General features: G+C 54.0%; 1 protein-coding gene across 1 annotated transcript in view; it reads left to right on the top strand.

The window, feature by feature from the left end:
• TSC22D3 (TSC22 domain family member 3) overlaps positions 1 to 13,619 on the top strand; it is a 58,498-nt gene that overhangs the window by 29,481 nt on the left and 15,398 nt on the right. The gene's annotated exons all lie outside the window — the stretch shown is intronic.

The following is a 13,619-nucleotide window of genomic DNA, read 5'->3' as shown; positions in this document are numbered from 1 at the left end:
CATACGTAAGATGAAATGGTTGGACGACATGATCCCCCGAGGTGCTCTGGCTCTGCCATCCTGCAGTCTAAGTGCCTAGGTTTTTTCATGAGGCAAATGCTTTTTTTGCGAGGGGGCGGCCAAGGTATATTTGAGGACTTTCAGTTTGGAAGCTGGTCCAAAGTTCCCAGGTTGTGTTTGTTTCCGTGTTTGCTTCTTCCCGACTGGCTTCTCCCATCGCTAAGGGCCGGCGGCCCCTCGGTTTGGGCCGTGAACGCGGTGGGGCGGCGGGTCGGTGGTTCAGGGCCACCCCGGGCCTCCCCCCTCTGCCTGCAGAGGAAGTTCTGTGTCTCCTCCGGGCCGGTCCTCCTCCCCTGGGAGGCAGCCTTGCGAACCGAGCCGAGCGGCCCCCTCGGAAACCCGGCCCCCCGGGCGCCTGGGGCGGGCTGGGTGTGGGAGTGGGTGCTGGCTCGGGGCCCTCGGGGAGCGGGGGCTTCTGGGGACCCCGCGAGGAGCTCCCGGGCGGGCAGGCGGGCGATGAGCTCCCCCTCAGGAATCTGGGACACTGGGGCCTGCGGGCGGCTTGTCATTAGGCTGTCGATGAGCCTGGGGGAGACGAGGGGGCAGGGGCTCTGCTACAGCGCCTGCTCTGCTTCCTCCAAGGGACCTGGGAGGCCTTCGAGCCCGGCTCCTCATTTCACACGGGCCGGAGGAGACAGGCTTCCACAAAGCCACAGGACCAGGGGTTTGAGGGAGGGCGTGTTGTTCTGTGTGATCACGTGACCCCGGGACTCCTATTTCCCAGTGCTTTCTGGGGAAACATTAGGGGCCTGGAAGGATGCTAGGTGGGAGAACAGTGATGGTGTGCCACACAGAAGGCAGTGCCAGCCACAACGAACAAGCAGAGCCTCTCAGACAAACACTCTCTCTCTCTCTCTCTCTCTCTCTCTCTCTCGCTCTCGCTCTCGCTCTCGCTCTCTCTCTCGCTCTCTCACACACACACACACACACACACACACACACACACACACGCCTAGGCCTCACTGCACACCCCTGTGCCTCTGTGGCACTGGCTTTCTATGACGACAAGCTGGCAGCCCAGCCCACATCACCTGTTGGTACAACTTCACTTTGCCCAGGTGTGGGGGAGGGATGAGGTTCCTTGGAAGGGGAGGGGCATCTTCTAAAGCTTAAAAAAATGAAAGAAAGAAAGAAAACAAAGCAAGGCTGAAGTCCTCCCACAGGCAGGCTTGTGCTCCGGGTGTGCTTTCACAGGCCAGAAACTACAGAACTGGGAGTACTGCCAAGTGCTTTATCAAAGGAAACAGCCCGCCCAACAGCTGGAGATGGGCTCCTGCCAGCTGTGTGTGCCTCTTGGTTGCTCCTTCTGCTTTTCTCTCCCCTTCTCCTATCTCCATCCATCCATCTCCTGCAGCCTTGCACTTTGCATTGGGAGAGCCCGCAGGCAGACTTCCTTGGACCACAGAGAGTACCCTTGACGCTGAGTAACTGAGCAGATCGCAGCCCCAGCTGGAGTGGGGGGGGGGGTGGCTGTCACTGCAAGGGGATGTGCCATCCAGGGGCAGGTCTCCTGGCATCGGGCGAGGGGATGCTGGGTGGCGGGTGCTTCTGATGCAGCTGGAGCCTTGGGGAGAGACAGTCGAGTAGTCCCTCGGAGCTTCCTTCTCACCCATGCTGGGAGGCGGGTGCCTGGCTGGGCTGTGTGTGTTGGCGGCAACAGGGTGTTTTCCAGCAACCTCAGCAACTTTCCCATCCATATTCATTAATTAGTTAATTACTTAGACTCATTTCTCTAAGCCTTGGGCTTCCCAGGAAGGGAGGAGACGATGGGCTGGTGGGGGAGAGCTCTGAAGAAGAGTGTTCTCCCCTTGCTGGAGGTGGGAGGCCCACCGGCAGAAGCTAAGGAACGAGAGGGTGAGGGTATCCTCCTGTGGCTTCACCACTTCTCCCAGCCCTCACGCGTTTCAGGCTCCCTGTGTGTCAGCTAAAGTGGCCCAGCACAGCCCTGAAAGGCTGCTCCGAGCTACGTTTGTAGAAGCAACCCAGTGGAGAATGGTGCCAGCTGGGCTGTGAGGGCCTAGCTCTGTGAGTGGAGCTAAAGGCAGCAGCCCTGTCTCTGGGGAGACCCAGGGGCTTCGTTCTGTTCCCTGACTGTGCACAGCCCGCACCGTTAGCCCCAGTTAACCCCTGGGGGTGGCTCAAGGCCAATCTAACATCTCCTCTGCCAGCCTGCCACATCTCAAGGGCAGGGTGCCTGTTGGGTTTGTCTCTATCCCCCCAGTGCCTGCCACGTGCTGGGGGCTTAAGTAATGTCTGGTGACCTGGCCTCTGAGGAGACCACTTTAAAGCTTGGGTCTTACCAAGAGGGAGGCAGCAACTTGGTCTGTGTGTATTCCCCAAGGTTGCTCCTTAGCAGTTTTACTGAGTGAGTACTGGTGTGAGGGCAAGCACCATGATGGGGGGGCTTGGGGGTTCCCAAGAGGTGTGAGGTTGCAAACTTAGATAATCTTAGCTTCTGGCATCTGGTGGGCGTTCTGCTGCCCATCTTCCCTCTTTCACACCATGGCCCACCATCTCCTCCACCATTGTGGTTCTTCTCCAAGGCCCAGCTCTCCAATCTTCCCTTTTACCCCTCTCTTCCTTCCTTCCCTGAGGCTTTTTGTATAAATGGGCACATTCATATGCTTAGTCACAAGGGCCCTGTAGTTTAATGAGCACAGGCTTTGCAGTCAGCCAGACCTCTGTTGAATCCCTATTCAGCCACTCTACCTGGTGAGACTTTGAGTAAGTTATTTCGTCTCTCTGGACCTCAGATTCCCCTTCTGTAAACTGGGGAGGGTTAATTGAGATAAAATACATACTGTATATGAAGTGCTTTGAACTATGTTTGGTGCAAAGTAGGCACTCAATGAATGTTAACTGCTGGTGTTCATTACTGCTACCGTGTGTGTGTGTGTGTGTGTGTGTGTGTGTGAGTGTGTGTGTGTGTGTGTGTGTGTATTGAAGGCATCCATCATGCACAGCTGAGCTGATAAGACTGACTATGTGCTAAACCACAGACACACTGGAGGCCCTGACCAAGACACTCAGAAGGCACTCTGGCAGTTCCATTTGTCCAGCCCTGGCAGCCACAATCTTGGGTGGAACAAGGTATGGAGGTCAAGAGCCTGAGGCAGAGTTCAACCGCTTATCCCTGATTCCATCCCTCCCAAGTACGGCTTTTCTTCAGGCCATAGGCCAGACTAGACTCCCAGGCGTGGATAGGGCCAAATGTCTTCTGGGAAACTCTACCTTTCCTACAACTTCTCTGGACTCTGGCTTCTCAGCTTCCCTCTTGTGGGGTCTCCTATGTCTCATCTGTCCACCCACCCTATGCTCTAATACACATGTCCTTGCTGCATGTTCCCCAGCGTGTTGTCAACCCTGAGTGTAATTTAAAAAACCAGGCTAAGACTCGAAATGACCATTTCTATCATGGCCTGTTGATAACCATCTCCCTGAAGATGATGTGTGTGTGTGCGCACGTGTGTGTGTGTTTCTGTGTGTGTGTGTGTGTGTGTGTGTCAAGAACCTGCAGCCTTAGGGTACCAGTTCTTCTGCGTGTTTAAACTTTGTGACATCAAGATTTCTCATTCCTAGTATTTTCTGACTGCTCAACCTTCCCTCGGCAGTGGCCTCTGAGAGCTGGGCAGTCGGAAGGATGCTGATGTGGGCATGTACACGATTTGCAATGTAGGTCTTCACGAATGGAGGTTTGTGGGGCTTGCCCCCTCCGGTACCCTCACAGGGGCACTTCCGATGGTTGGCACCAGCACCACGTCAGCTGCAGGGAGCAAATGGTGTGAGGAAAGAGATTCCAGGTCTTCTTTGGCTACGGCTGTCTCCTTATTTCCTCTCCTTTCCCAGTTTGGGAGCATTTGTTGCTGTCTGAAGGGCCGGGCAGTGCCAGGACCACAATAAACAGCTTGTCCAGTACACACAAGCTCTTTGGACCCTGAAATGTCAGCTGGCCAACTGGCTCACAGCTAGACCCTGCTGCGTGCCGTTTGCATCCGGCCCCGGCAGTGCCACTCAGCACTTGTAGAACCCTGTATCGTAGCAACAGCCCTGGGAGTGGGGACCCACGGTGACCTAGCCCTAGCCCTGGGATGCCAAGCTTAGGGGCCACACTTAGGGCCCCTGGGAAAAAAATGACTGCATTAGGGCTGCAGCTCTGCAGATCCCAGACCAGCAGAGTGACCCGCCCTCCCCCTCCCCCACCTGGGCCTGGCCCCGCGGGCAGCAGACAGCCAGACTCCCCATGCCCCATATGGTTGAACTGCTGACTGGTGTCGGACAGAAATATCTTACGCAGTGAAAGCTAGTGGGGTGCAGGGCACGTGCCTCCAGACGGTGCAGACAGAGCACAAAGGGCAAGAGAAGAGAGGGAGAGGCAGTGGGATCTGGTGGCAAGAGTGCCAGGCCAGGATCCAGGAAACCTGGGCTCTGCTCCCAGCCCCTGCCACCAACTCCCTTGGCATCCTTGAGCAAGATCACCCAGAGGGCAAGGTTGGGGGAACAGGCACAGGACCAAGACCTTGCCTAGGAGAAGATGAGCTGCAAAGTCGAGTTCATGCACTTGGGAGGTGGGGGTGGGTATTTAACCAGGAACACTGTCCCCTGAAGAAATACCTAGTTGCCTTTAAATGCCTTGGATACCTCTTGACCAGCAAGGGAACCAAACTCAGGGGCCCGGGGGACATATCAGAAAAGAGAGCACCGCTCCTTCCAAAATGTCCTGTCCTTTGCCTTGCTTGCGAGGTCAACAGGCAAGGACCGAGGATGGAGCGCACAGCTGTCCCTTAGCCGTGGAAGGCCCTGTGATTGTCCTCACCTCTGCCTCTTGCGGCTACCCAGGACAACTTCTCTGGTGTGTGAGGTTTGTCCCTGGTCCTAGGAGTCTGTGTAGGAGTGGCATCTCCCAGCTCACCACCCTAGGCGCCCATGCCTCAGTATCCCCGATGTGCAGAGACCCACACTGTGGTACACGCTTACTCTCAGGACCCGCCTTCACAGCTTACCCCTGAGCTTCCTCTGCCTGGTAGCAACAAATCTGCTCCTTCCTCTGACCCTACATGCTCGTTAGGAACTCGTGAGTTACAGCAGTCTTCAACTGCACAAAACACAGTTGATAGAAGCTACCAGTGTCTGATACAGAGTAGGCGCTCAGTAAATACCTGTGCAATGAATCCAGGTTGGAATAAATTCACAGTACTTTCATATAAAGGACAGCATTTAATAGAAGAAATGTCAGGCTCAGGCTCTGTGGTCTGGTTTCAGGACCAGTTTCGGGGCAGGAGGAAGAAGCCTGTTTGTGACCATGCAAATAACAGCATGAGGGCAGCCACTCTCTGTGTGCGTGGAGGGAAGGTAGTGTACACCCACTGGGGCTGGGGGAAGGATGTCTGGGAAAAGGGCCAACATCCACTCCAGTCTGAGGGCCTCAGACACTTCCCAGTGCAGGAAGGCCCCATGGTGTTGTCTAATTGGCTTTCTAGTCATTCTGTTCCTTAGTGAAGGCCCAGTGTGGCAAAGCTGGGGTAAGGCCGAGCTTCCAGAGTCACTACTGGAGCTCCGGACAGCTTCTGATTATTCCCAACCAGGTGCCAGTTACCAAGGAGGGCCTAGGATCTGATTAGCATTGCCCGAGGGTTAGCCAGGAGGGCCTTGGCCGGGGTCTTCACAAGTCACTCATACCTTGATGTGCACCCACCCCTCCCCATTCGGTTCAGGGGCTCTGGGAGCTATGGTCTGGCCTTTGCAGCTTCGCTTGCCAGATTCCTGTGTTGTCTATGCCTTCACAGCAGGGTGGGTGAGAAAGAGCGGCCCAGAAGGAAAAAACAAACAGGAGAGGTCTCCGGGTCTGTTGACGTTATAAGTGCTATTGATTTTACAAGATTTTTCCATTGGGAGGACAGTGAACTGACCTCATTTTGCAGCCGGCTCGGGCTTTGACGCCACCGTCTAGGCCATGAACTGAGAATCCGAGAGGCTATTGCTTTATCTCAACACATACTTGGTAGTCACCACTCTCGTCAAGGCCAGGCTGGGGTCTCCCAGGGTGGGAGGTGGGAGGATATGGGCAGTTCCAGGCCTCTGCTCCTACTACCTTTCCCGAATGATGCTCTATGACCCTGGGCCCAAGCACTCTCAGATCTTGCAGGACCTGGAGGGCAGAGGAGGGGGGATTTCCAAACAAGAGGGACTCTTGGCAAAGAGTGCAGACAGGAAGAGGGTGGTTGAAAGAGCACTGAACTAAGAGTTGGTGACTTGGACTTGGCTCCCAGCTGGGCTACTAATTAGCTCTCTGATTTCGAGCAGATGACTTCCCCTCTCCTGGTCTCAGTTTCCTCATCTGTGCAGTGATAGGTGAAACTAATGATCCCCGAGGTCCCTTCCAGCTCTAAAATCCAGCAGGTTTGTGAAAAATGCAGAAGTTAAGAAGGAGGATAAGAATATAAAGAAGAAGCAAGAATGAAACATCCCAGTACAGTACAGAACGGGAAAAATGGGATAAAAAGAGAGGTGCACCACATCGTGGTATAGTGGGAAGAGGCCCCAAGTGGAGACTCAGAGACCTAGATCCGGTTCCCAGTTCTAGCACTGAAGAGCTGCATGACTTTAGGCAGCTCACTTCCCCTTTTTGTGCCTCATTCAAGTGGGAGGAATGAGTTAGCTCCCGCCCCGGTAGACTACTTTCTCGTTGGGAAACCTAGATACACACATGGGAAACAATTAGGGAATAGAATCAGTGCTCGGCGGTGTGACATGGGCAGTAGGTGCATTTGGAGAAAGAGAGGGGAATGGCGGCTGGTGGGCTAAGCCTTACCTGAAGGGTAAGGGAGCAGAGTAAAGGAGCAGAGGCCCCAGAATCAGGTAGACCTGGATGGAGTTTTGGCTTTGCCCCTGCCTGGCTGTGTGACCCTGGGCAAGTCATTTGCTGTATTCAAATTTGTTTCCTCGCCTATAAAAGGAGGGGTTGGAACTAGTCGATCCTCAAGGTTCCTTCCATCTCTCTGAATATGTGGGAAAGCAAAACACAACAAAAAGAGGTCAGACAATGCCAAGTAGGCCAAAGGGGAGAATTGCCCGTTTAAGGAGGAAGCCAGCCAGTGTGGATCAGACATATTTGCCAGGAGAGAAGAAGGATGGTGTTCCCAGAGCAATAGTGAGCTGGGGGGAAAGGAGGGCAAGGAGAATTGGGAGGAAGAGGCAGGGCGAGGTCGTCTCAAAGGAGTGACTGGAAGGGACATGGATGCATGTTCAGTGGGAGGGGCTTGGTCGGAGGGCGTGCCGGTTAAGGAGCCACCGCCTGGCACAGAGGTCTTGAGTGGGTCCTGGACCAGATGTTAAGGGTGGTCACTGCTGCAGTGGACTCACCACAGGGTAAGCTCCGAGTGGAGTGTGGGGAATGGAAACACTTTCAGATGGGCAGGGCTTCTTCCACAGAGGACAGAGGGTTCAGGGGCCCGTCACTAAGTATTTGACACCCTTGGATTTTATACATCACTGATCCCTGCCCAGGACCAGAGATAGAGTCTGGACAGGTGGGGAAACTGAGGGCCTGAGAGGGAATTCAACCAGCTTGCGGTCACAGAACAATGTCACGGCAGGGCCAGGAGCAAAAGTTGGTCTCTCTCCTGATTCAGAGCCCAGTACTCTTGTGTGACCCTTGCCCCATTCATTGGATGCTCTTAAACAAATCCCTGATTGGAATTGTTAGCCTCTTAGGGGAAAAAATGGAGTGAAGAAAAACCAATTCCAGGTGACTGAGGCTCTCATTATGAGACCAGCTTTCCCAGGTGGCCTCTCCAGAGAGTCCCACCTCCTCTCCACCTGCCTGCCAACATGGGGCCCCAGCAGCAGGCGGAGGGAGGGAGACAGGTGGCAGGGGCCAACAAAATAAGGCCATGCGTTGCCGCCCTGTCACCAGTTCCCTGCCAAGGCCTAGCAAGGTCACCTTTTGCTTCTGATTTCCTCCTTTGGGGAGAGGAGGGTTGAAACGAAGCCCTGAGGGATAAAAGTAAGGGCTTTGCCCCCGCCATTTAGAAGAAACCCTCTCTAGTATTTGCTAGACCAAGAGACATTCCAGCCAAGGGGACTGCTGTCAACCTAGTATAGGAGCAGAGCTATTAGATCCGTGCTGAACTGTGGTAGGCATCGTTCTCCAGCCCCTAGGAAAAGCCCAGGAGCCCCTAATTCTGCAGAGGGAAACCCAGGTTTCCTCGGGTGAGAAGATTCCTGGGTGCGGCCTTCAGAGAGAGCTGATTGCTTATGCTGGGAAATTCAGAGGGTGCCCCAAACTGCTCTCAGCCTCTTGTCCCTGGGGGAAAGGTGGGGTCACCAGAGAAACTCAGTGGCGCTAGGCCAGGGAGGCCCGAAATCACATTCTAGCATGCAGGTCCTGGAGATGAAAGAGCCCAGCCCATTCTCTGGGTTGAGAGGTGAAGGGGAAGATGGGTGGGAAGAGCAGGCGGGCAGGGCCTGGCGGATCTAGAGGTGGAGCAGTTGCCTATCTGGCGCTGTGTCAGGAGCCCCAAAGCAGACTCCACCCCCAGGTCTCCCCCAGCACACGCAACCAAATAATGATGTGTTTCTGGAGCGCATGCTGGGTGTTCCGCGTTGTGCTCAGCCTCTGTAGCAAATCATCAAGTTCAGTCATTACCCCTGCCCCAGAGTCCTTCCTCTTCAAAGCTTTGATGGGGATGGGCTGAGGTCAGAGCTGGGAGAGCAGGGTCACTCGGCACACACGGATGGCCCTGGGCCCTGAGTGGCGAGAGAGGGAGAGAGTGTGGCAAGAGGCCCTTGGATGGTGAAGGAAGGCCTGAGGGCGACAGGATGGGTGGTGAGGGGGTGGGGGAGGGGCGGGAGATGTTCTCAAAGCTGGGCAGAGTTACACAGGAGACCAGATTTGGCTAAGGCCCAAGCCCTTGAGGAGAAACAGAGGAAGGGGGCAGGCCAAAGGCACACTGGCATTTTTGTAAAAAGGGCTGTACCGAGTAACCTGAATGAGTCCTTGAAACACATCAAGGGGGAGGCATAATCTCTGATATTTGTCCCGGGCCTTGCAGTTAGTGGTCTCCTCCCTCTCTCTCTCTCTCTCTCTCTCTCTCTCTCTCTCTCTCTCTCTCTCTCTCTATCTCCCCCCCCCAACACACACACACACACACACACATCTCCTTTAATTTTCAAAACACCCCTGTCAAGGTGGGTAGGGCAAGGGTAATTACTCCCATTTGACAGATGAAGAAACTGAGACTCAGTGAGATTACATGACTTACCCAAGGTCACACAGACAGCTTTAACGGCAGAGATGGGACCAGAACTTTGATCTCCCAAATCCCAGGGCAGCAAAAGACAGAATTGGTCTAACGAGCATCCAGAGTATGTAGGTAACCACCTCCACAGCGTTATATCAGGAATTCTGGGAAAGACCCCTGCCCCGTAAATCTCTCTCTCTCCACTCACTAATACCTGAAATTTCACTCTTAAAGATTCATTCTCCTGGATTGAAACTGGGGCTCCTGTTGAAATGTGAAAGGGTGCTAGAGGAAAGAGTGGGGACACCGGAGAATATCTCAGCGCCTTAGAATATTGTCTGGGAGTATTCCTAGGAGAGTGCCCTGGCCACGGAGTGGGGTGGGGGAGGGGAGGGCAGGGGGGCAGGCCAGGAGGGGAGGGGAGGGGAGGGAGGCAGCCTTTTGCGTAAGAAGGTGAGGAGTTGCGTCAGAGTCTGAATGCGGGCGATGCTGAGGGGGCGGGGGGGCGAGTCTGCTTCCAGAGGTCTAATGGGTGACTGCACCGGAGTCTCGGAGGGAGGTTGGGGGAGGACTTCACGTCTCAGTGGGGGAGGGGGAGGGAACAGCCAAGGCATCAGCTGGACAGGGAAGCAGGTTGGCGTAAGAAGCTGGAATTGTGGACGGCTGAGTGGGGGAGGGGAGCTATTCAGGGAGCTGGCCTGGAGCCAGGGGCCAGTCCCAAGGGGGTGAGCAGAGGCTTGAGAGCTCTGGGCCCCATTCCAGCTCCTGACCTTGAGTCACCATGCAACTCGGCACTTTTCCTACCTCAGCCCAGACACCCATCAAGTCTCTCTTATCTCAGCTTCCCGTTTTACAGAAAACTGTGTAAAAGTTACTCTCCTGACTCCTCCTGACCGACCCTTCCCTTCCTACATTCCTTACCAGCCCCCCACCCCATCCAGCATCCTGAAAGCCTCCTGGGCCTCCCGGAAGCTCTTGCCTACTGCCTTCGGCCCCAGAGCCTGCCCCTCTGCAGTGCAGGCTGCCCTTGTACCTTCTGGTCCTGAGGGCAAGGGCCTGAAGGCCTCACCCAGCCTTTGGCCTGGGCCTCTCCACTCAGAGGCACAGCTATAAAGAGCTGCATCTGAGGACATCAAGGCTGCGACTGTTGGAACTGGCAGCAACCTTAGAAGTCACTTTTGCCATTCCTTCCTTCCTTCCCTCATTCAATTATTCCATTCGTTGAGCACTTACTATGTGCCATACACTGTCATAGGCCCTTGGTATATGGCTTCATGGAGCTCCCAGTCTAAATGGGGGTATCATTCATCAAATAAGCACCCAAATGACTATAAATTCGCAGCCTTGATCCTCTCATTTTACATTTAGGGGAAACTGGGACTCAGAGTGGTTATGAGACTTTTCCACGGTTGTGCCGGTAGCCAGAGGCAAAACCAGGCCAGACTCCTGTCTCCTGACTACTATCCCAGTGCCCTGTCTACCATGCTCTGGAAACAATACAGCATGAGTGTACGGGTGGAGCGTTTATCCCTCCATGCAGACCCAGACTTGACCTAGAGTCAGAGTAGCACATGGCCTACTTGGCAAGATTTGAAGGTCACTGACGAGCAGTCTCCGCCCCCCCCACTGTTGCCCCCACCCAGCTTGTTCTCTGCCCACCTCCACACCCCCCGCCCATGCCTAAAATTGTACCACTGACTGAAATCTAAGGGTTAGAGCCCCATGATCTGGGGGAAACCTGTTAAGCTACTACCTACCACTTACACAAACACATCTCCCCGATTTGTCCTTTAGGATGGGCTGGGTACTTATGATTTGGGGGAGGGAGACTAAGAGTCCCTCTTAAAGGGGGCATTGCTAGGGAAGACAGGCCGCTGCAAACAGTAGCGAGGGGCCCCATGGAACCCTAGGCAGCAGGAGGGCACAGGTCACCTGCGGGGACAGGCAGGAGGAAGGTACCCGAAAAGGAAGCAGGAAGGTTCTGAAGACACACTCCTACTTCACAGTTTAGCCTGGGGGCCAGCCCTGCACCAACATTGTGATCGGTGACATTTTTTTTCAAAATACGTGTTTACATTTGGTCTTTCCTTATGCTGGATTATACTGAGTCTTTTGTCCCTACCCCAGCCTGGTGTCGAGTAGTTTGTACTTACTTGCAATTAGGAGGGGCCTTCCCTGTGTCTGGTCAAGCAGTTGCCCTTAAACAGTCTGCCAGGCCTGAAATGAAATGCAGATCCGTCCCATCCTGGCATGCTAGGGGGGCCCCCCTCCTGGGAATCCTTTAGTCAGTGGAAAGAACCAGCCCCCACCTGGGGGGCTTCCCCACCCTAACCCTGATAAAGGCCTGTTAATCATTCCCCTGCAAACTGTGATGAAGGGGGTTCAGCACGAATGGACATTCATGCCAAGAATGCAGCCCTGCCTAGAAATCTCAAGACAAAGCTGAATGCCCAGCTAGAGACAGCCTGGAGCTTTAGAATCACACCCCAGAGGTTCACATCTCTCCTCTGCCACTGCGAGCTAGGTAACTCTAGGCAAGTCACTTAACCTGTCTGAGCCTCAGTTTCCTCATCCACAAAATGGGCCTAATGATAATACGATACCCAATTCCTACTATCAGTTATCCATAACTCTTGACAACGTTCAAAAGGCTAATGGATATACTCTTAGCACAGTGCCTGCTAAGTAATCAGTACATGGGAGCTACTGAAGTTATTATTTGGACCAGATGTGGCTTTGAGATCTCTCAGTGATAGGTCAAGACTTAACAGCGGTGCATCCCTGCCCTCTTGTTGAATTAAGGTTTTCATATGTCAGGTTTGCTTAAAGCAAGGCCTACCTGCAGGGCATTCCCTGAGCTGGTGATTCATGGGTGGGATGCATTCCACCCACCTATTTTAAGCTGTTCTACATTTTCTTCCCCTTGACATGGATGTGTTTACACAGAGGAGGACAGTCCCAGTCAAAACAAGATGAAAATATACACTGCTGGCTGAGAGCCCCAGGCTAACTGGTTTCAGGTCCTCTCTCAGCTGTCAGCACCTCACAACAGAGCCACGGGGGTGGGGGAACCTGCCCAGCCCTACTCCCCTGCCTCCCTCCATCGGCCCAGCTCTGCCTGGTATCAGGCAGTTGGCCATCACCTGGTCAAGCTAGAGTGGGGTTCTGGGGCTGAGGTTTTGCCAGTTTTACAAGGGCAAGAAGGAGGGGTGCTGAGGGGCAAGGGCTGCCCTGGCCAGCTCTGGTGTGAGTATTGTGTCTGCCGCCAGGGTCGCCTGCTACACAGGCAGAGAAAGGCAACTGCCAACAGAGAGTGGTGGAAAATGGCCAAAGAAATCTCCCCCCAGCAACCTGACCTCCTGCCTGGCATTTCCCCCACTGGACTCATTCCTCTGGGTCAACAGGAGGCTCTTGGTAAAAAGAAATTACCCTGGGGAAGGAGAACCCATCAACCCCTTATCAGTCACAGAGCCTTCCTGGGGGTCAGTTTCTCACCTATGCCAACTTATCAGTGAGTCAGTAGGACTTGAGGAGGAGATTTCCAGGGAGGATGCTTTGATGAGCATGCAAGCAAGATCCCCCGGACGGGAAAGCACTGAAGATAGAAACCCCCAGAAGGGCTTGGACATATATATATATCACTGCTCCTCACGGCCTCTTCAGAACAGTTCGCTTGTGTTTACCAAGAAGAGCAGGAGAAAACAATCTCCTTTGTCATAAACTCTGCTACTCAAAGCTGCCCACTCAGGCAGTTTGGTTTCTTTACAGTGAGTCCAGGAATATTTGGGCACATTTGCCTGTCCCCTGAAAGCCTAAGGCCACCAGTTAGCCAGGACCCATTGTATGGCCCACCCCAGGCAAGTACCCCCCTAGTCTATACTTAGTCAGCCTGGGTCACTTCTCCCAGAAGCCCCCCAACTATTCGGACCACAGTGAGCAGGTCATCATGTTCCTTCCCTGAGAAAAACTAAATAGCTCCCCTTCTCAGAAAGACCTTTCATTTTAATAGGGATCCTCAAGACTTCAAACCCAAGGATGACATTAATGGTGAGAATTTCCTTTATGTTGCCGGTCATCAGGGTATTTTTAGTCAGGATGGGTTTTTTATCTGCAACCCCCCCCCCCCCCGCCACCGCATCGTTCCAGTTATATGGCTGTCACTTGCTCAGAATCAGGCTTGCTAGCCTGAAATCCCTCTTTGATGTTACTGCCAGCTGAGACTTGGCTGCCCTCCTCCTGGGCTTCATCACCCTCTACTGCTCCCTGTGGGTGCCCTGTTCCCAACTGACCCAGCCCCTCCAGCTAAAGATGGAAACTGAC

Source organism: Eschrichtius robustus, chromosome X, assembly GCF_028021215.1.
Source record: "Eschrichtius robustus isolate mEscRob2 chromosome X, mEscRob2.pri, whole genome shotgun sequence".
In the NCBI taxonomy this organism is placed as follows: Eukaryota; Metazoa; Chordata; class Mammalia; order Artiodactyla; family Eschrichtiidae; genus Eschrichtius; species Eschrichtius robustus.
Note: the sequence above shows the minus strand (reverse complement) of the source record. Positions and strands in the feature narration are given on the sequence as shown.